The sequence below is a fragment of the Lolium perenne genome, chromosome 3 (genome assembly GCF_019359855.2).
Source record: "Lolium perenne isolate Kyuss_39 chromosome 3, Kyuss_2.0, whole genome shotgun sequence".
Lineage (NCBI taxonomy): Eukaryota > Viridiplantae > Streptophyta > Magnoliopsida > Poales > Poaceae > Lolium > Lolium perenne.
The window spans coordinates 17,620,302-17,643,959 of NC_067246.2; positions in this window are offsets into that span (position 1 = coordinate 17,620,302).

Below are 23,658 nucleotides of genomic sequence, written 5' to 3' on the forward strand. Positions count from 1 at the left end.
CCAAGATTCAAATGGGCATAAAAATTGGGAGGAAGGGTATGAATTACAATTCAAAAAAACAAGGTAACTTAAATACTTGGATGCCCCAAAGATGTGTGGAAGCCCAAAACAATGGCAAAACATGTGCGCACGCTGCATCCAATTCAAGTAGAACACATAGTAGGCATCGATAGTTTGACCTAAATTTGAAATCAAAGAGAAGGTGGTTAGAAAAAATCGAAATTGGCAAAGCAAAGCATGAAATCATAAATTTGTGATGCACTATAGCTATGAAAAGTATCAAACAATGCATACCAAAATGATTTTTTAGAGGAATACTAGTTCAACTTATTTTAATTTTATATTAATAGCCCAAAATCGAACTAGTAGTTGGATATTTTTGAACTTGATCTGTAGTAGTGGGCAAAACCCTAGTTTAACCTATTTAATCATAGATTCGTAGGTCGATTTTTCTACTTTTTTATTATTACTATGCAGCACATGTGTGTTTGCCCGTCGAGTGAAACTCGGAGGAAGAGGGATCACTCGGAAGGATAGAAGAAGGGAGAGAATTATGGTGTCTCCCCTTTTTCGTGTGATGATGTTGACTTTTGTGCAGGGTTTGTCAGTGAGCAGGAGTGAGCGAGCGAGCGAGCGAGGCCGAGAATGAGAGAGATTTGTTTTTTTTTCTGTGAGAGGGACAACCGAAGGATCCAGAAGGACCCACATACTTCCGATACGCATCCTGATGCGTCTTCTCTTGACAAAGAAAATGGCTGGGAGTTTGCGTACCTATTGCACGTGACTTGTGCTCACTGAAGTGTGGGACCTCACGCATGGGCACCACACGTAAGTGACAGACCTGTTGATGTAAAAACTCGGTTGATTATTATACTACTACATTTATACAAAGTTTCCTATGGATTCAAGGGTACGAAAGCCAAGTTAAATCATTTACATGACATTATTTTTTCCATGAAGCCAAGTTAACTCATTTATCAATTGGTACATTTTGGAGTGACTAAGAAGAATCCAGGCTTACTTTTTCATTTTCATGTTTTAAACATGTTTAAATCTTGGTCAAACCTATGACTTGACCAAGATTCAAATGGGCATAAAAATTCAAAAAAAAATCAAAAAAAAAGAAAAAACAAAAGCACGCCGTCTTCCTATGTCATATAGTAAGCATTCAAGGTGATAAACAAGGTCTGGCATATTCAAACCACAAAAATCATGTATCTACCCCCTAACCCTAAACAAGGATCCAGGATTACCCTTTTCATTTTCATGTTTTAAACTTGTTCAAATCTTGGTCAAACTTAGGATTTGATGAAGATTCAAATGGGCGTAAAAATACTTAGAAAAATCATGTACGTATCTACCCCAAACCCTAAACTCTATCTTACGAAGCCAAGCATGAAGAGAAGTGGTTTTGGGTTTCAAACATGGAAATTTCAAAAACCTCCCAAAAGCTTCATTTTAGAGTGACTAAGAAGGATCCATGCTTACCTTTTATTTTCATGTTTTAAACATGTTCAAATCTTGGTCAAACCGTACGTACCTAGGATTTGACCAGGATTCAAATGGGCATAAAAATTCAAAAAAAAATGAAAAACCAAAGCACATAGCCTAGCTTCTTATATATGCCATATAGTAAGCACTCAAGTTGATAAACAAAGTCTAGACATATTCAAACCAGAAAAATCATGTATCTACCCCTAACCCTAAACTTTGTCTTAATTATGAAGTCAAGCACGAAGAGAAGTCATTTTGGGTTTCAAACATGGACATTTAAAAAACCCTCCCAAAACCTTCATTGTGGTGTGACGTACTAAGAAGGATACATGCTTACATTTTCAACAACCCCCCTAAAAGCTTCATTATAGAGTGACTAAGAAGGATCCAGTCTGGCGGGCTTACCTTTTATTTTCTTGTTTTAAACTTGTTCAAATCTCGGTCAAACCTAGGATTTGACCAAGATTCAAAATGTGCATCAAAATTCAAAAAAAATTATAAAAATTAAAAACCAAATTAAAGCACATAGTGTTCGTATGTCATATAGTAAGCATTAAAGTTGATAAACAAGGTCTAGACACATATTCAAACAAGACAAATCATGTATCTATACCCCTAACCCCTAAACTCTATCTTATGAAGTCAACAACATGAAGAGAAGTGGTTTTGGGTTTCAAACATGGAAATTTCAAAAACCTCCCAAAAGCTTCATTTTAGAGTGACTAATATATATAAGAAGGATCCATGACTGCTTACCACCTTTTCATTTTCATATTTTAAACTTGTTTAAATCCGTGTCAAATTAAACCAAGGATTTGACCAAAAGATTCAAATGGGCATAAAATTTAAAAAAATCAGAAAAATGAAAAACAAAAGCATATAGTCTTCTTATGTCATATACTAAGCATTCAAGTTGATAAACAAGGTTTGGACATGCATATTCAAACCTAGGCAAATCATGTATCTATCCCCTAGCCCCTAAACTATATCTTATGAAGTCAAGCATGAAGAGAAGTGGTTTTGGGTTTCAAACATGAAAATTTCAAGAACATCCCAAAAACTTCATTTTAGAGTGACTAAGAAGGATACAGGCTTCCCCTTTTCATTTTCATGTTGTATACTTGTTTAAATCTTGGTCAAACCTAGGATTTGACAAAGATTCAAATGTGCATTAAAATAAAAAAACAGAAAAATTAAAAACCAAAGCTCATAGTTTTCTTATGTCATATAGTTAGCATTAAAGTTGATATAAACAAGGTCTAGATATATTCAAACAAGAAAAATCATGTATCTACCCCTAACCCTAAACTTTGTATGTCTTATGTAGTCAAGCATGAAGAGAAGTGGTTTTGGGTTTCAAACTTGGAAATTTCAAGAACCCCCCAAAAGCTTCATTTTAGAGTGACTAAAGGATCCAGGTCGGGCTTACCTTTTATTTTCATGTTTTAAAATTGTTCAAATCTTGGTCAAACCGTACCTAAGATTTGATCAAGATTCAAAAATGGGCATAAAATTTCAAAAAAAAATGAAAAACCAAAGCATATAGCCTTCTTATGTCATATAGTAAGCACTCAAGTTGATAAACAAGGTCTAGACATATTCAAACCAGAAAAATCATGTTTCTACCCCTAGCCCTAAACTTTGTCTTATGAAGTCAAGCACGAAGAGAAGTCGTTTTGGATTTCAAACATGGAAATTTCAAAAACCTTCCCAAAAGCTTCATTTTGGAGTGACTAATTAAGAAGGATACAGGCTTACCTTTTCATTTTCATGTTTTAAACTTGTTTAAATATTGGTTAAGCCTAGGATTTGACCAAGATCAAATGGGCATAAAAATTCAGAAAAAATCAAAAAAAATGAAAACCAAAGCACATAGTATTATTATGTCATATAGTAAGCATTCAAGTTGATAAACAAGGTCTAAACAACAAACTAGACAAATCATGTATCTACCTCCTAACCCTAAATTAACTCTGTCTTATGAAGTCAAGCATGAAGAGAAGTGGTTTTGGGTTTCAAACATGGAAATTTCAAAAAACTCCCAAAAGCTTCTCATTTTAGAGTGGCTAATAAGGATCCATGCTTACCTTTTCATTTTCATGTTTTAAACTTGTTTAAATCTTTGTCAAACCTAGGATTTGACCAAGATTCAAATATATGGGCATAAAATTAAAAAAAAATCAGAAAAATGAAAAACAAAAGCATATAGTCTTATTATGTCATATAGTAAGCATTCAAGTTGATAAATTAACAAGGTTTGGACATATTCAAACCATACAAATCATGTATCTACCCCCTAACCCTAAACTCAGTCGATCTTATGAAGTCTAGCATGAAGAGAGGTCGTTTTGGGTTTCAAACATGGAAATTTCAAGAACATCCCAAAAGCTTCATTTTAGAGTGACTAAGAAGGATCCAGGCTTACTTATTCGTTTTCACGTGTTAAACTTGTCTAAATCTTGGTCAAACCTAGGATTTGACCAAGATTCAAATGCGCAGAAAATTAGAAAAATCAGAAAAATGAAAACCAAAGTACATAGTCTTCTTATGTCATATAGTAAGCATATTCAAGTTGATAAACAAGGTTTGAACCTTGATCTGTAGTACTGGGCAAAACCCTAGTTTAACCTATTTAATTATAGATTCGTAGGTTGATTTTTCTACCTTTTTATTATTATACTATGCAGCACATGTGTGTTTGCCCGTCGAGTGAAACTCGGAGGAAGAGGGATCACTCGGAAGGAGAGAAGAAGGGAGAGCATTATGGTGTCTCCCCTTTTTCGGGTGATGATGTTGACTTTTGTGCAGGGTTTGTCAGTGAGCAGGAGGTGCGAGCGAGCGAGCGAGCGAGTCGAGCGAGGCCGATAATGAGAGAGATTTGTTTTTTTTGTGAGAGGGACAACCGAAGGATCCAGAAGGACCCCACAGGCTTCCAATACGCATCCTGATGCCGTGATGCGTCTTCTCTTGACAAAGAAGATGGCTGGGAGTTTGCGTACCTATTGCACGTGACTTGTGCTCACTGAAGTGTGGGACCTCACGCGTGGGCACCACACGTAAGTGACAGACCTGTTGGTGTAAAAACTCGGTTGATTATTATAGTGCATTAGAACAAAGTTTCCTATGGATTCAAGGGTAGGAAATCCAAGTTAACTCATTTACATGACATTATTCTTCTTATGTCATATAGTAAGCATATTCAAGTTGATAAACAAGGTTTGGACATATTCAAACCATACAAATCATGTATCTATACCCCCTAACCCTAAACTTTGTCTTATGAAGTCAAGCATGAAGAGAAGTGGTTTTGGGTTTCAAACATGGAAATTTCAAAAACCTCCCAAAAACTTCATTTTAGAGTGACTGAGAAGGATACATGCTCCCCTTTTCATTTTCATGTTTTAAACTTGTTTTAATTATCTTGGTCAAACCTAGGATTTCATGAAGATACAAATGGGTGGGCACAATATTCAAAAAAATCAGAAAAATGAAAAACCAAATCACATTGTCTTCTTATGTCATATCGTAAGCATTCAAGTTGATAAACAAGGTCTAGATATATCCAAACGAGACAAATCATGTATCTACCCCCTGTCGATCTTATGAAGTCTAGCATGAAGGGAAGTCATTTTCGGTTTCAAACATGGAAATTTCAAGAACATCCCAAAAGCTTCCATTTTAGAGTGACTAAGAAGGATACAGACTTCCCTTTTCATTTTCATGTTTTAAACTAGTTTAAATTCTTGTCAAACCAAAGATTTGACCAAGATTCAAATGGGGGCCTAAAAATTTAGAAAAAATATCAAAAGAGAATGAAAAACCAAAGCACATAGCATTCTTATGTCATATGTATAGTAAGCAATCAAGTTGATAAACCAGGTCTAGACATATATATTCAAACCATACAAATCATGTATCTATACCCCCTAACCCTAAACTTTGTCTTATGAAGTCAATCATGAAGAGAAGTGGTTTTGGGTTTCAAACATGGAAATTTCAAGAACCTCCCGAAAGCTTCATTTTAGAGTGACTAAGAAGGATCCAGGCTTATCTTTTCATTTCATGTTTTAAACTTGTTTAAATCCTGGTCAAACCTAGGATTTCATGAAGATACAAATGGGTGGGCACAATATTCAAAAAAATCAGAAAAATGAAAAACCAAATCACATTGTCTTCTTATGTCATATCGTAAGCATTCAAGTTGATAAACAAGGTCTAGATATATCCAAACCAGAAAAATCATGTATCTACCCCCTGTCGATCTTATGAAGTCTAGCATGAAGGGAAGTCGTTTTGGGTTTCAAACATGGAAATTTCAAGAACATCCCAAAAGCTTCATTTTAGAGTAAATAAGAAGGATACAGACTTCCCTTTTAATTTTCATGTTTTAAACATATTTAAATCTTGGTCAAACCAAGGATTTGACCAAGATTCAAATGGCCCTAAAAATTCAGGAAAAAATCAAAAGAATGAAAAACCAAAGCACATAGCATTCTTATGTCATATGTATAGTAAGCATTCATGTTGATAAACAAGGTCTAGACATATATATTCAAACCAGAAAAATCATGTATATATCTACCCCTAAAACCCAAATTGAACTCAGTCAATCATGAAGAGAAGTGGTTTTGGGTTTCAAACATGGAAATTTCAAGAACCTCCCAAAAGCTTCATTTTAGAGTGACGACTAAGAAGGATCCAGGCTTACTTATTCGTTTTCACGTGTTAAACTTGTCTAAATCTTGGTCAAACCTAGGATTTGACCAAGATATGATTCAAATGCGCAGAAAATTAAAAAAATCAGAAAAATGAAAAACCAAAGTACATCATATTCAAACCATACAAATCATGTATCTATACCCCCTAACCCTAAACTTTGTCTTATGAAGTCAAGCATGAAGAGAAGTGGTTTTGGGTTTCAAACATGGAAATTTCAAAAACCTCCCAAAAACTTCATTTTAAAGTGACTGAGAAGGTTACATACTTCCCTTTTCGTTTTCATGTTTTAAACTTGTTTAAATTATCTTGGTCAAACCTAGGATTTCATGAAGATACAAATGGGTGGGCACAATATTCAAAAAAATCAGAAAAATGAAAAACCAAATCACATTGTCTTCTTATGTCATATCGTAAGCATTCAAGTTGATAAACAAGGTCTAGATATATCCAAACGAGACAAATCATGTATCTACCCCCTGTCGATCTTATGAAGTCTAGCATGAAGGGAAGTCATTTTCGGTTTCAAACATGGAAATTTCAAGAACATCCCAAAAGCTTCCATTTTAGAGTGACTAAGAAGGATACAGACTTCCCTTTTCATTTTCATATTTTAAACTTGTTTAAATCCCTGTCAAACCAAAGATTTGACCAAGATTCAAATGGGGGCCTAAAAATTTAGAAAAAAATCAAAAGAGAATGAAAAACCAAAGCACATAGCATTCTTATGTCATATGTATAGTAAGCATTCAAGTTGATAAACCAAGTCTAGACATATATATTCAAACCAGAAAAATCATGTATATATCTACCCCTAAAACCCTAAACTCTGTCTTATGAAGTCAATCATGAAGAGAAGTGGTTTTGGGTTTCAAACATGGAAATTTCAAGAACCTCCCAAAAGATTTATTTTAGAGTGACTAATAAGGATCCATGCTTACCTTTTCATTTTCATAATTTAAACTTGTTTAATCTGTGTCAAACCTAGGATTTGACCAAGATTCAAATATATGGGCATAAAATTCAAAAAAAAAATCAGAAAAATGAAAAACAATAGCATATAGTCTTCTTATGTCATATAGTATGCATTCAAGTTGATAAATTAACAAGGTTTGGACATATTCAAACCATACAAATCATGTATCTACCCCCTAACCCTAAACTCAGTCGATCTTATGAAGTCTAGCATGAAGAGAGGTCGTTTTGGGTTTCAAACATGGAAATTTCAAGAACATCCCAAAAGCTTCATTTTAGAGTGACTAAGAAGGATCCAGGCTTACTTATTCGTTTTCACGTGTTAAACTTGTCTAAATCTTGGTCAAACCTAGGATTTGACCAAGATTCAAATGCGCAGAAAATTTAAAAAATCAGAAAAATGAAAACCAAAGTACATAGTCTTCTTATGTCATATAGTAAGCATATTCAAGTTGATAAACAAGGTTTGAACCTTGATCTGTAGTACTGGGCAAAACCCTAGTTTAACCTATTTAATTATAGATTCGTAGGTTGATTTTTCTACCTTTTTATTATTATACTATGCAGCACATGTGTGTTTGCCCGTCGAGTGAAACTCGGAGGAAGAGGGATCACTCGGAAGGAGAGAAGAAGGGAGAGCATTATGGTGTCTCCCCTTTTTCGGGTGATGATGTTGACTTTTGTGTAGGGTTTGTCAGTGAGCAGGAGGTGCGAGCGAGCGAGGCCGAGAATGAGAGAGATTTGTTTTTTTTTGTGAGAGGGACAACCGAAGGATCCAGAAGGACCCACAGGCTTCCAATACGCATCCTGATGCCGTGATGCGTCTTCTCTTGACAAAGAAGATGGCTGGGAGTTTGCGTACCTATTGCACGTGACTTGTGCTCACTGAAGTGTGGGACCTCACGCGTGGGCAGCACACGTAAGTGACAGACCTGTTGGTGTAAAAACTCGGTTGATTATTATAGTGCATTAGAACAAAGTTTCATATGGATTCAAGGGTAGGAAATCCAAGTTAACTCATTTACATGACATTATTCTTCTTATGTCATATAGTAAGCATATTCATGTTGATAAACAAGGTTTGGACATATTCAAACCATACAAATCATGTATCTATACCCCCCTAACCCTAAACTTTGTCTTATGAAGTCAAGCATGAAGAGAATTGGTTTTGGGTTTCAAACATGGAAATTTCAAAAACCTCCCAAAAACTTCATTTTAGAGTGACTGAGAAGGATACATGCTCCCCTTTTCATTTTCATGTTTTAAACTTGTTTTAATTATCTTGGTCAAACCTAGGATTTCATGAAGATACAAATGGGTGGGCACAATATTCAAAAAAATCAGAAAAATGAAAAACCAAATCACATTGTCTTCTTATGTCATATCGTAAGCATTCAAGTTGATAAACAAGGTCTAGATATATCCAAACCAGATAAATCATGTATCTACCCCCTGTCGATCTTATGAAGTCTAGCATGAAGGGAAGTCGTTTTGGGTTTCAAACATGGAAATTTCAAGAACATCCCAAAAGCTTCATTTTAGAGTAAATAAGAAGGATATAGACTTCCCTTTTAATTTTCATGTTTTAAACATGTTTAAATCTTGGTCAAACCAAGGATTTGACCAAGATTCAAATGGCCCTAAAAATTCAGAAAAAAATCAAAAGAATGAAAAACCAAAGCACATAGCATTCTTATGTCATATGTATAGTAAGCATTCATGTTGATAAACAAGGTCTAGACATATATATTCAAACCAGAAAAATCATGTATATATCTACCCCTAAAACCCAAATTGAACTCAGTCAATCATGAAGAGAAGTGGTTTTGGGTTTCAAACATGGAAATTTCAAGAACCTCCCAAAAGCTTCATTTTAGAGTGACGACTAAGAAGGATCCAGGCTTACTTATTCGTTTTCACGTGTTAAACTTGTCTAAATCTTGGTCAAACCTAGGATTTGACCAAGATATGATTCAAATGCGCAGAAAATTAAAAAAATCAGAAAAATGAAAAACCAAGTACATAGTCTTCTTATGTCATATATATAGTAAGCGCATTAAAGTTGATAAACAAGGTCTGGACATATTCAAACCATACAAATCATGTATCTATACCCCTAAACCTAAACTTTGTCTTATGATCGAAGTCAAGCATGAAGAGAAGTGGTTTTGGGTTTCAAACATGGAAATTTCAAAAACCTCCGAAAAACTTCATTTTAAAGTGACTGAGAAGGTTACATGCTTCCCTTTTCATTTTCATGTTTTAAACTTGTTTAAATTATCTTGGTCAAACCTAGGATTTGATGAAGATACAAATGGGTGGGCACAATATTCAAAAAAATCAGAAAAATGAAAAACCAAATCACATTGTCTTCTTATGTCATATCGTAAGCATTCAAGTTGATAAACAAGGTCTAGATATATCCAAACGAGACAAATCATGTATCTACCCCCTGTCGATCTTATGAAGTCTAGCATGAAGGGAAGTCATTTTCGGTTTCAAACATGGAAATTTCAAGAACATCCCAAAAGCTTCCATTTTAGAGTGACTAAGAAGGATACAGACTTCCCTTTTCATTTTCATGTTTTAAACTTGTTTAAATTCTTGTCAAACCAAAGATTTGACCAAGATTCAAATGGGGGCCTAAAAATTTAGAAAAAAAATCAAAAGAGAATGAAAAACCAAAGCACATAGCATTCTTATGTCGTATGTATAGTAAGCATTCAAGTTGATAAACCAGGTCTAGACATATATATTCAAACCAGAAAAATCATGTATATATCTACCCCTAAAACCCTAAACTCTGTCTTATGAAGTCAATCATGAAGAGAAGTGGTTTTGGGTTTCAAACATGGAAATTTCAAGAACCTCCCGAAAGCTTCATTTTAGAGTGACTAAGAAGGATCCAGGCTTATCTTTTCATTTCATGTTTTAAACTTGTTTAAATCCTGGTCAAACCTAGGATTTGATGAAGATACAAATGGGTGGGCACAATATTCAAAAAAATCAGAAAAATGAAAAACCAAATCACATTGTCTTCTTATGTCATATAGTTAGCATTAAAGTTGTTAAACAAGGTCTGGACATATTCAAACTAGACAAACCACATGTATCTACACCCCCTGACCCCTAAACTCTATCTTATGAAGTCAGGCATGTGAAGAGAAGTGGCTTTGGGTTTCAAACATGGAAATTTCAAAAACCTCCCAAAAACTTCATTTTAAAGTGACTGAGAAGGTTACATGCTTCCCTTTTCATTTTCATTTTCATGTTTTAAACTTGTTTAAATTATCTTGGTCAAACCTAGGATTTCATGAAGATACAAATGGGTGGGCACAATATTCAAAAAAATAAGAAAAATGAAAAACCAAATCACATTGTCTTCTTATGTCATATCGTAAGCATTCAAGTTGATAAACAAGGTCTAGATATATCCAAACGAGACAAATCATGTATCTACCCCCTGTCGATCTTATGAAGTCTAGCATGAAGGGAAGTCATTTTCGGTTTCAAACATGGAAATTTCAAGAACATCCCAAAAGCTTCCATTTTAGAGTGACTAAGAAGGATACAGACTTCCCTTTTCATTTCCATGTTTTAAACTTGTTTAAATTCTTGGCAAACCAAAGATTTGACCAAGATTCAAATGGGGGCCTAAAAATTTAGAAAAAAAAATCAAAAGAGAATGAAAAACCAAAGCACATAGCATTCTTATGTCATATGTATAGTAAGCATTCAAGTTGATAAACCAGGTCTAGACATATATATTCAAACCAGACAAATCATGTATATATCTACCCCTAAAACCCTAAACTCTGTCTTATGAAGTCAAGCATGAAGAGAAGTGGTTTTGGGTTTCAAACATGGAAATTTCAAGAACCTCCCAAAAGCTTCATTTTAGAGTGACTAAGAAGGACCCAGGCTTCCCTTTTCATTTTCATGTTTTAAACTTGTTTAAATTATCTGTGTCAAACCTAGGATTTCATGAAGATACAAATGGGTGGGCACAATATTCCTAAAAATCAGAAAAATGAAAAACCAAATCACATAGTCTTCTCATGTCATATCGTAAGCATTCAAGTTGATAAACAGGGTCTAGATATATCCAAACCAGACAAATCATGTATCTATGCCCCCTAACCCTATAGTTTGAGGCCATTTGGATGAGGTCGAAAAAATTCTTGGATTAGAATCGTGTTGTTCGAACCTCGTAGTTGGATTTTTTGAACCTTGATCTGTAGTACAGGGCAAAACCCTAGTTTAACCTATTTAATTATAGATTCGTATATCGATTTTTCTACCTACGATTTGACCAAGATTTATGGGCATAAAATTCAAAAAAATCAGAAAAATGAAAAACCAAAGCACATAGTCTTCTTATGTCATATAGTTAGCATTAAATTTGTTAAACAAGGTCTGGACATATTCAAACTAGACAAACCACATGTATCTACACCCCCTGACCCCTAAACTCTATCTTATGAAGTCAGGCATGAAGAGAAGTGGCTTTGGGTTTCAAACATGGAATTTTCAAAAACCTCCCAAAAACTTCATTTTAGAGTGACTAATAAGAAGTATACATACTTCCCTTTTCATATTCATGTTTTAAACTTGTTTAAATTATCTTGATCAAACCTAGGATTTGACAAGATTCAAATGGGCATCAAAATTCAAAAAAATCAGAAAAATGAAAAACAAAAGCAAATAGTTTTCTTATGTCATATAATAAGCATTCAAGTTGATAAACAAGGTCTAGACATATTCAAACCAGAAAAATCATGTATATATCTACCCCTAACCCTAAACTAATCTGTCGATCTTATGAAGTCAATCATGCATAGAAGTGGTTTTGGGTTTCAAACATGGAAATTTCAAGAACCTCCCAAAAGCTTCATTTTAGAGTGACTAAGAAGGATCCAGGCTTACTTATTCGTTTTCACGTGTTAAACTTGTCTAAATCTTTGTCAAATTTAGGATTTTACCAAGATTCAAATGCGCAGAAAATTAAAAAAATCAGAAAAATGAAAAACCAAAGTACATAGTCTTCTTATGTCATATAGTAAGCATATTCAAGTTGATAAACAAGGTCTAGACATATTCAAAGTTTCAAACTAGACAAACCATGTATCTACCCCCTAACCCCTAAACTCTGTCTTATGAAGTAAAGCATGAAGAGAAGTGGTTTTGGGTTTCAGACATGGAAATTTCAAAAACCTCCCAAAAACTTCATTTTAGAGTGACTAAGAAGGATACATGCTTCCCTTTTCATTTCCATGTTTTAAACTTGTTTAAATTATCTTGGTCTAACCTAGGATTTGACAAGATTCAAATGGGCATCAAAATTCAAAAAAAATCAGAAAAATGAAAAACCAAAGCAAATAGTTTTCTTATGTCATATAGTAAGAATTAAAGTTGATAAACAAGGTCTAGACATATTCTAACCAAACAAATCATGTATATATCTACCCCTAACCCTAAACTCTGTCTTATGAAGTCAAGCATGGAAATTTCAAGAACATCCCAAAAGCTTCATTTTAGAGTGACTATGAAGGATCCATGCTTACCTTTTCATATATTTTAAACTTGTTTAAATCTTTGTCAAACCTAGGATTTGACCAAAAGATTCAAATGGGCATAAAATTCAAAAAAATCAGAAAAATGAAAAACACTACGAACAAAGGAACAATACTGTTTCGCGTCCCTACAGTACACCATGGACAGTGTTGCGAGTGACCTGTGTCCTTCACGGATAGAGATCAGGTGACATGCACCTTTCGCATGGCACCTGGTGACATGCGGCTTAAATCTAAATTTAAATATTGCGAAAAAATCATGTCCCAACCTATAGCCCTCTCGATTTATAGGCCCCTGCCGCCTCTCCCCATTCACTTCACTTCTCGCTACCTCACTCCTCTTGATTTATAGACCCCTGCCGCCTCTCCCCATTCACTTCACTTCTCGCTACCTCACTCCTCTCGATTTATAGGCCCCTGCCACCTCTCCCCATTCATCTTCAAAATCCTATAGCCCCAACCTGTACCTCTGTATTAGCGCCTCCCTGCACCCCCATCTTCCGGCGATGAATCCCACGAGTGGACAAGGGGGCCTGTTAGGTGTGCGGCCCACCGTCGTAATCCCCCAGCAGCAACTACAGGACCTCGCCGCCAACTCGCACGCCCCCCTACAGCTGCTGCAGCAGGCACATGGCGGCCTCGCCGTTGAGTCTGATGTGCCCACCAAGCGGCAGCGGATCAACGACCTCTCCGTGGGCTCAGACGTGACAGTCCTGCTGCAGCTGCAAGACAACCTCGCCGTCGCCGGGGAGTCGGTCCTCTCCAAGGAGGAGAGCTTCGAGGTCAGTGGTTAATGTAGTTTAATCATTGGTTTAAAACTAGTTAGCCCCCTACTGAGTATTATTCGGAGGGGATTTGATGCAAAATACTTCATTCACCATGTTTTGGTGTGAGTATTTGCGGCAGATCAGGACAACCTGAGAGATTGCCTGTCCTGGGGCATTATTAGTTTTTTTTTGAGGGGTTCCTCGGGCCTTATTAGTGAAGCGTCCAATTTCTATTCACATAATCCATGCCAGCAGGCCTCAGGACTTGTAATTTTGCATTGGAATCAATCCCTCAGCCTGATCCATGCTAGAACAGGGTGGATGCCTGGAAGGAGAAGCAGCAATCGGAGCACGTATGTGGAACGACCAGAAACGCGAGAGCATAGAGGTGTTGCGGTTCCACGTCCACCCGACGTGCGCGGAAGTGTTTCCTGAGGATCCCCGCGACTCTGATCCTGTCCAATACTCTTCTGCCAAACAGATAAAATGTGTTCTTATTAAGAAAGACCCAGACATTACTCACTGAACCATGTGAAAACACGTCAACCAAACAAGGCACAAGGGATTTCTACTGCACTAATACTGGCTGCATTACCACTTTCGAACTTCAATGCAAACTTGAAACTTCACTGCAGTCTTTTTCCCCCTTTCGAACTTGAGATACAGCCTCTCCATCGATTGATGCATAGGGCAAACTTTATTACTACTTCATGTTTCGTTCTTAGATTGAAACTTTATTACTCCAAGCTCCGGAGTACTCATATTACTACAGTATTGCAATTGAAATTTATACATATTACAATTACTATTGAAGTTAGTCTTGTACATATTACTATGAGTATTGAAGTTTAAGTCCTGCAAACTTTCAGAGTACTATATTTTTACTATTGAAGTTACACTCTTGCACTTTATTAGTATAATATCATGTGTCACACAGGGTCGCTCTGTGAATCTACCATCTAATGAAGGACGACAACATGAAGCGTCTCTGCAAGTAATCCGGCGGTCGCTCCTGGATGAGTCGCGCGAGTTGATTGACCATGCGTCCAAGCTCCGAGATGTGAACGCACATCTGGTAAACCGTGCTATGAAGCTATGGAATGAGTATGCCGTACTCTTGAATGAGCACTCATCTCTATCAAATGAGAACTCATCTCTATCGAAGGAGAACCTCTCCATGGTAAATCAGAACGGGTCTCTAACGAAGGAGAACATCTCCATCCTAAAAGAGAACTCATCTCTGAAAAAGGAGAACATCTCCATCCTAAAAGAGAATTCATCTCTGAAAAAGGAGCACACCTACTACAAGTGGCGGAGCATGATAGGAAACAAGTAATCTTCTTTGGGTGTGAAGAAGTTGTACCCATATGTGCATGTAGAGAGGTGGAGACGGTTACCGATGAGACAAGTGAGTAGATTGAGGAGGGCAGCCACAACCCACAACGTTTGTAGTTACAAATCTTCTATCATAAAAGTAGTAGTATCGAAATTAATATGTATCCCTTAATATATGTGGTGTTTGGCAATATATAGTTTAACATGCAAGGACTCTGCAATGTAATTTGTATCAGTTTGATTGGCTTTCTACCCAAGTGAGCATGTGTCATATTTGTCCAAGGTTTGATTTTTGCATCTTATCATATTTTGTTGAATACCATACTAAAAAATTCCATGTGCATCATTTTGATGCAGAGGCTGGGGGTCTCAACTTCCATTACGAAAAGGATTTGTCAAGACATGAAACATTGGATAAAATCCTTGACTGTACCCTGCAAGTGTGGCACCTAGAAACAATGATTAAAATTCAAAGCTGCATCTCCTACCAATACAAATGGTATATCAGACAATTTTGAAACAAATTGAATCCAACCCGAAATAAATTAAATTATATTTGGAAGAAGATATGTAGAAGTACCCCTGTACAGTAGGACGCTATGTGCAGTGCACGACATATTGGCAAAAAATTACCCGCATGTACCAAAGGCATGGGCACCAAGATCTGATGCAAATTTGAATTCGGCCAAAGGAGGATACTAGCAAAGATTTCGATCGTGTCAGCGATCCAGGCATTCTTATGAAGTAAAGGGAATTTGATCATCTTGGTCTTGCAAGTAATGAAATGTGGGGACTCCTAAGATCGACGCCTTCAACACTGATGTTTCTTTTTCATCAGAAGCTAGTGGCTCACAACTTTGATTCCTATTCGGCTGATGCAGATATCCATGAGATCATCAAGAGGATCTTGGAACATGTTGAAGCACGTGTCGACATTCTGCTCTCGTGCTTGAAGGCAGATGATTTTGATAGGGTGATGCAAAAGCCGCCATATGGTCAATAGATTGTTATTATATACAAGGATGTTGTTTCTTGGGTCATCATCTAGATCTTTTGTTTTCTTACGTGTTAGCAGTACTTCATGGAAACTATGTTAGTATTGTCTTATACTGAATTGTTGCTATATCTGGACACCGGATGCTTATGTTCTATGACATTATGGAATGTATGGAAAAAAGATGACACCTTTTTAGCTATTCAGAAAAGGCAAAAAAACAACAACAATTTGTTTCCCACAATAAAATGAAATCTTATTGCACCTTTCCCCAAAACGGTAATGCACATTTTACCTTGGGCATTTTCGTTAAGACCCATGGTTTTTTATATAAAATGGTAGGCCATATTTTGAAGCTAGTTTTTTTTAAAACATATCAAAATTCAGGCTTATCATTTTATAGCCACAAGTTCACCTTTTTTTTCTTCATTTTTTCCAAAACAGGGTGGGAATCGACTGCATGCCATTCCTTGCAAACATTGGCGAATGTCGGAAATAATCTTAGATAGGGCGAACTCTAAAAATAGAGGTAAATACCGAAATAGTCCCGAGACATTGTGATGCATGTAATTCTAACGCAATCCCAATAAACCAAAACATATTTTATTATAAGTAGAACCTATATACATACCAATTATGTGATCAATGGCAAAACTTTAGTTCTTTTGAAAATCATTTTGTAATTCGATCGATCAAGAATTTTTTCAATATCTTTTGCTCGATGCACAACTCGGAATTTATGATCTTTGTTGTCGAGCCATTTCAGGAGTCCTTTAAGTCATAGGATAGGAAAAACGTATGTACATCTTGTCTATTTGAATCCTATGGGAATATGAGTTTCTTTGATTGTACCAAAGGGATTTTTCCCTGAGGGATGACCTAATGTTTTGTTCATATAGGATTTGTAGTACAAGATTCATATGGGATATGTTCCCTATGAATATAACCAATAGTGTAGAATAATTCCCGTAGGATCTAAATCCTATAAATCAAAGGAGCCTCAGTTGTTTTCATCACCACATATAAAATCAGCGCCAACTCAATGAGATGATAAATGTTGTCGGATGAAACATGGCGTTTCTTTCAAATATAATGAAATATCTGAAGTCTTCAATTCTACGCGTATGATAATGAATAGCTCAAGGTTATTTTACATATACTAAGATCCATGATACATCAATCTTTTTAATGCCGAGAACGAGTCTATATATGTTTTTTGGTACCTAGTCCATGTTTTGTTTTCGAAATCGGCTCCACGCAGTGTTCACTAAAATAGGCGCAACTTTGTCATATGAAGTCCGTTTTAAGTACTCAAATGTTCAGAAAAAAACACATATATATGAATGGATATTCACTAAAAAATCAAGGTAGGATGGCTGCCGTACCGCCCATGCTTACAAATGAGACCTTGATGGGGTCGGACCGCGTCCATTTTTTTTTTCGCGCATCCACCAAACTATTTCAACGAAGCGCCAAAACACCGGCGAAAATAGCTCGGGTTGCCGCCTCCAATTTTCAAATGTTCGAATTTCCCATCTTATCCTTTCATCAAAAACGTCCCCATCGGTTCTTCTCTTATTCGGGCCAAGGCCAATCTCACCCCAGCCATTAAAACATACCACCGGCACGGGCGCCAAATCCCACATCTCTCACGCGTCACCCACCGAATCGGAGCATCTCGCCCGACGACGGCAGTGCACCACCGTCCCACCTCGCCACCACAGCCTCCTGACCAGCCGCTGTAGTGTCCGAGAAGACGTTGTCAAGCAAGCCGGAGCCGCTTCCCCGACGAAGGCGCACACCGCACCATTTGTGCTCCACCGTAGCCGACGCCCACCGCGCCGGATCCTGCTCAGGGACGCCGTCCACCTCCGCCGCTGCGTCGGATCTGCTTCCCGACTCCCTGGTCTACCGCACGGTGAAATGGGTAGACCCCGCGCCCAACCGGTCCACCGCGCGAAACCAAAGCGTAAAGCCGTCCACTCCCCATGCGAAGGTTGGTGTTTAGCCGCTTCCGTTATGCATTTCATTTCCGAACATCAGTTTCGTGCGATCTGTTTTAGGGCTTGTTTGGTACTAGAGTTTTACTGGGATTAGCAGGGATAATCCGCTTCAAACTTTAAATCCCCACTTATCCCCAATGCATGTTTGGTGCTAGAGTATGAGCGAGTTTAATCCCCACTTGTCCCTACTTTTCCGCAAAATTTAGTGTATTTTTTCAATCCCCAATACTCTACCCCTACCTAGTGGATTGGGGATGGGGTTTTGTGGGTATTGGGTGAATTCTGCTGTCACCCAATACTCTAGAGTATTATCCCCACTAATCCCCACTAAAACACTGGACAGAGATCAGGTGACATGCAATAGGCATGTCACCCGAGAATGATGTTGTGACATGCGACCATGTTCGATCGTTGGACTGAAAATGGAGGGCCAGATCAACATGAACAGTAGACGCTACAGGGACAATCCACAGTGCATCGCTACAGGGACAAATCTACAGTGCATCGATACAGTACATCTGCTACAGGGTCATCTACAGTACATCACTACAGTGCTTGATCTTGTCTACTCATTTTCGATCCAACGGCCGAAAGTGCATGTTACGGCACTGTTCATCGGTGACATGCCTATGGTATGACTGTAGTAGAAGTCAAGCCTGCAGAGTGATTAGTCGACATTATTAAACTGCATGTTTATAAATCTTGTAATCATCAATTGGCATGCACAGGGAAATCATTTATTTTTGATCTACGCTTTATTCCTTTTTGAGCTATCATCTACTTGCTACTACTAATTTGCCCTTCTACTGCTCTACTCAAAGTTCCATGATAAATCTCGTTAGCATTTTTTTCTAATGCATGCTAAAGATACTGTAGTAGAGTACAAAGAGGGCCGGAGAGAAAATATAGGCATCACCAGTGAACAATCAAACACCTCTCCTGTCTCCATCGATGACAATCAATTTTCTTATTCAGAACTTGATCCTACTGAACAAGAGTCTGAGGGAGACCTGAGTAAAGAGGATGCCCTTGTCAAGCACCCTACTCCACCCCCAAGGTGATTGCTCGCTCTTTTCATTGGCATTATTGTTGCATCTTCAATAACTCGTGATGTAACTGACCAACCCAGACCAAGTTATAGCATTATCATCTGCTCAGTTAACACATAATAATAACATATGTTTCATCATGTCTTGGCTTGCTGTTCTTATGTTCCATAATCGTATCAAGCATGTATATGATTTTGTTGATTGAAGTACCGTTTATCTCTGGCAGGCATCAGGGACTTCACGTAAGGACGTTTCAAATACCAACAAGGTGAAGAACATAGTTCAACAGGAAGATCAATATCTGACAGCTCACCTAAAAATAAAAAGGGTTCAAGCTGGTCATGTCAGATCACAAACAAATGCAGTGAACAGGGTAAAAACAAGGTCTCAGACTCAGAGTCACTCTAATCTAGTTGAAAATGATGACCAGGCAAAGAAATATTGTAATGCGAAACACCAACATAAAAAGCTTCGACCTAACCCCACATCGGTTGGTCTAAAAGCTGTAGACGGAGCAAATACCAAACCACATGTTCCCCAGCCACCTGTTGCCAATCCAGTTACCGAAGAACAATTCACAGCAGACAGCTTTCAACAGCAGGTTCTCAACACCTAACTAATCACGATCGCCCGCTGACATTTAGTCCTGCCAGAGACAACTTCTTCCTTAAAGATGATGGTGGGGCCGAATTAGGTACGTGTTCCCTTACATGCTCCGTTACATAAATACCTTGATAGCTTGATGTAATGCTTAAATTTGCAGTTCCACCACGACCAAGAAAACGAAGGGGGCCAACGACTTTGAAATCACTTAAAAATAAGATTGCCCGAATGGGAACAAGATTTCCCATCACATCAGTTATAGCAGGTATCAGAAGGCCACTGGATCCACAAGAATCATCTAATATAGCATCGATCACAGGCGTTTTTGTCAGGACTCAAATTCCTATCTTTCCATCATGGAAACAACACGTAAACACCCCTTCCCATTTTGAAGGTTTACTGCACATGTTACATGTAAGTCATTTTCGTAAACAATACCATGTTGCTCGTTCACATTCCCTCTAGCTTTCTGTTGGCTAGCTATCTAACACATGAACGGTTCCCATTGTTGTAAACAGACATGTCTTGAGTTTGATGATGACATGAAGAATGTAATCACTGTTATCAGGAGCATATTCTCTTCAGCGTTGCGCCAGGAGCGCCATAGGCTAAAGATGAGATACTTTGCTGGGAGGACTCCTAGCGATATTCCAACAACCTCTCCTATACTACAGATGACTGATGATCAATGGTGTGATCTTGTTGAGTATTGGTCTGCTCAAAAGAATTTGGTATGTTCCGTGAAGACAGTGAGACAAGATCACATTACTGATTCCTTTTTAAGCATGTGTCTCACAAGTCTTCATTTGTAGTTCATCGCTCGAAGTAACATGCGTGCTCGTAATAATGTACGTTTACAACAGCGTACAGGATCTCGTAGCTTGATTGGACACCTCTACTGTATGGTAAGGAATGTTATCTGTACAACTATATTTAAATTAGTAAATCATTTAGAATTTATAGATGCACAATATACATCGTAAATTGATGTCTCTGTTTTATTTATATTTTTTTTGAAAACTTTCAATTGTCGCATGTCGGCATGTGACGTGGTTGTGAAACTAATTTATATTTTCTCTTGCGAAAATATCAGAAGGCAAGGCAAGCATACTGTGAGAGTACAGACAGAGAGATGAGTCTACTTGAGCAATTCAAGGTGTGCCAGACGAGCAGAAATGGTTTGACTGGACATTTTGCACAGAGTGTTATTGTAAGTATTCTCTACTAATGTCAGTTATGGTTTTCAATTGTATGCAGAAATATCTTGTCATATTTGTCAAGCTTCATGCACTAGCCAACACAACCAAATGTCCGAACTGGTGGAAAGGGCTAGTACAATTCACTTATATACTTCTCAGCAATATCATGCACATTACGAATTCTACACATGGATCCATGCATATTTTTATAGTCCTGCTATTACGTGTTAGCAATAGAAGACATGTCAATATGATGTAACATGCTCTTACTAAAATGTATATGCGGTAATCAGCCATGCCAGTTTGTAGGATTATTAGAGGTAGTTCATACACATGTCTTCACATTATAATCTCTTCTCTTACACATGTGTAACAACTGAAAACTCCTCTACCTCGACATGAAAGTGGAGCTGGCAAAACCAAAGAAAGATGGTATAGAAAAAACCCAGGAAGAATGTCTGAATTCATTTTCCAAGGTACTACAATGTCATGGTATAGCCAACAGCACATTCCTGCGTAATGCTGGGTTCACAACTAATTTGTCGAGGTCCAAGTCCAAGTCAAAGCCCAAGCGCAGGTTGAGGTCCAAGTCATTGTCTTTTTATGTTCTCGAGGAACTACTCAAAGAGGAACGAGCAATAGTGGCTGCACAAAGAGTAGTCATCCACCGTATAACTGCAGGATTAGAAGCAAGTCAAGCCCACAGGGCAACATCCCGAGAAACTGTGGGAGATGCTGAATACCACGGTGAACACCGATACCAAAGGTGTCCCTGGTTGTGTGAAAGGGTTTGTGATGCTGAACTATTTTGTTGGTGCTTCTATCTGCACTTGTTATGTACCTGGTGGTTGTTTCCTTGGTGATGTGGATTAAATGAAAACTGAATGGATTGGATGCACCAATATTTAATCAAGGTTTAATCTGATTTGTAGTATTTTTTATATTGCGCTGCATGGGAAAAGTATAACTATTAGTTGGCCCATTGGTGACCATTTTCATACATTATTTTAGTTGATGGGTCCTTGTCCTTGTATCCCTGAAAGGAGGCAGTACTACAGTAAGCTACCAATTTTTCTAGTACAGTATTTTTTTAGCGCCAGCAAAATTGAAAATATCTGTCAAGCGCTACAATCTCCCGCCAATAAAATCCAAAATATTTGCTACGCGTTTTTAAATTTATGTTTTTTTAGGAGATAGTACATGGGAACTGATTTTGGTTGTGATTATGACTTGATGTGACCGTATAGTAGTGTCATGCGCATGCGGGAGTGGTGTTTTGAAACATAGGAGCATATGCTCCCTCCATTTTGAAATGCATCTTACACATATTTTGAATTTCAAAAAAAATGAAACAAAAAATTCGCATGTACATCTTCTCGTGCTACGCCCTTACAAAGTTGCGACTTGTCATGTGACGTGTGTAAAAAGATAAAATACAGTACTAAAAATAATGCTTTTCACAAGATAAGTTTTCTCTTTTTGACATAGACCACAAAAAATATTGGTTTTTCGTGAAACTTGACGAACGAACATATATTATGAATATGTACATGTAATTTTTTTTGCTAATATTTTCGACATTTTAAAATATGATTTTTTTGGTAGAGGGAGCATATGCACCCGGGAGCCAAATTGAATTTCCGCATGCATATGACACTACTCTATGTTACTACCTTCATAATGCATAGTAACTTAGATGTAGTACTATCATGCATGATTGTTTTAGTTAGTATGTAGACTCATTCTATCTTGAAAAGTGTTATGGTAACATAGCTAGTTACCACAACCAGCTCTATGTTAATACTCCTTAGTTACTCCCACTATGAGTAGTCTAAGTAGCATGGTCTACCCCGGAAGTAGATCCTCTAACGTGCAACAGACAAGTCGGGTAAGCTACAGCTCTCTAATTTTCCTTCTCCACATCTACATGATTAAGTCTAATTTGATCTAAATTAACTTCCATAATATATGTAAGCCATATGCATTTACGATAATTAGTAACAATCAAAATTATGACTATCTTTTTTTAATATTTATACAATTTTTTATATAGTAAAAATATACAGTGATTGCTACAGTAAATACGTACAGTATTTGTTACATTTTCCTGATTTTTCTTCTACGTTTTGCACTACTTAAGCACTGTGCTTACCTGACTTGTCATCTCTACGTTAGAGGATATGGTTCCGGTCTACCCCTAGCCTTATATTACAATCACGAGTATATTACTTGGACCATCTGTACAACATACTTTTGTTGCTCCTTGCAAAAAAAAATACTTTTGTTGCCACTGGATTATTAATGAAGGCCGTGTGCATCACCACGATGCAGAGGCTGGGGTCATATCCCCTTTTCGAAGAAAAAAAATTACTTAGACCATAGCCTTATTCAAAATCAATTCTTAGTCAAGCTGCAAAATCTCCTAGTACCAATCCCGAAATATTTCAGAAGGGCTTTTCAAAATTGATTTTCAAGATATATCATGATTATGATCGTGGTAACCGATTTTGAACGTGATGATGACTTGATGTGACACTTGGCCGTACTAGTACGGTCTCATATTTTTGTATTACTTGGACTGTAGCCAAATTCGAAATCTCATTCCAGCGGCAAAACTTCCCGCCCGAAAAATACAAATATTTCACACGCCTCTAACTTCTCATTCTACCCTCGTAAAGATGACAACAATGTCCATGCATAAGTCGGTTGGTGGGGGGTCTACCCGTCATTTTTTTCGATCACCACCTCCCTAGCTCCGAAACTCCCCGAAAAAAAATTCATTTCCCTCACTCTCTCCTCTGAGACCACCCACCGGAACTTCCCAAGTCCCTCTCTCTCCCACCTCCACGACCACCGCACCGGAACATCCCCGCCGGACTTCCCTGGCCTACCCGAGGCCTCGCGATCCTCGTCATCCGGCTGTCTGCCGGAGCCGCTTCATCGACGC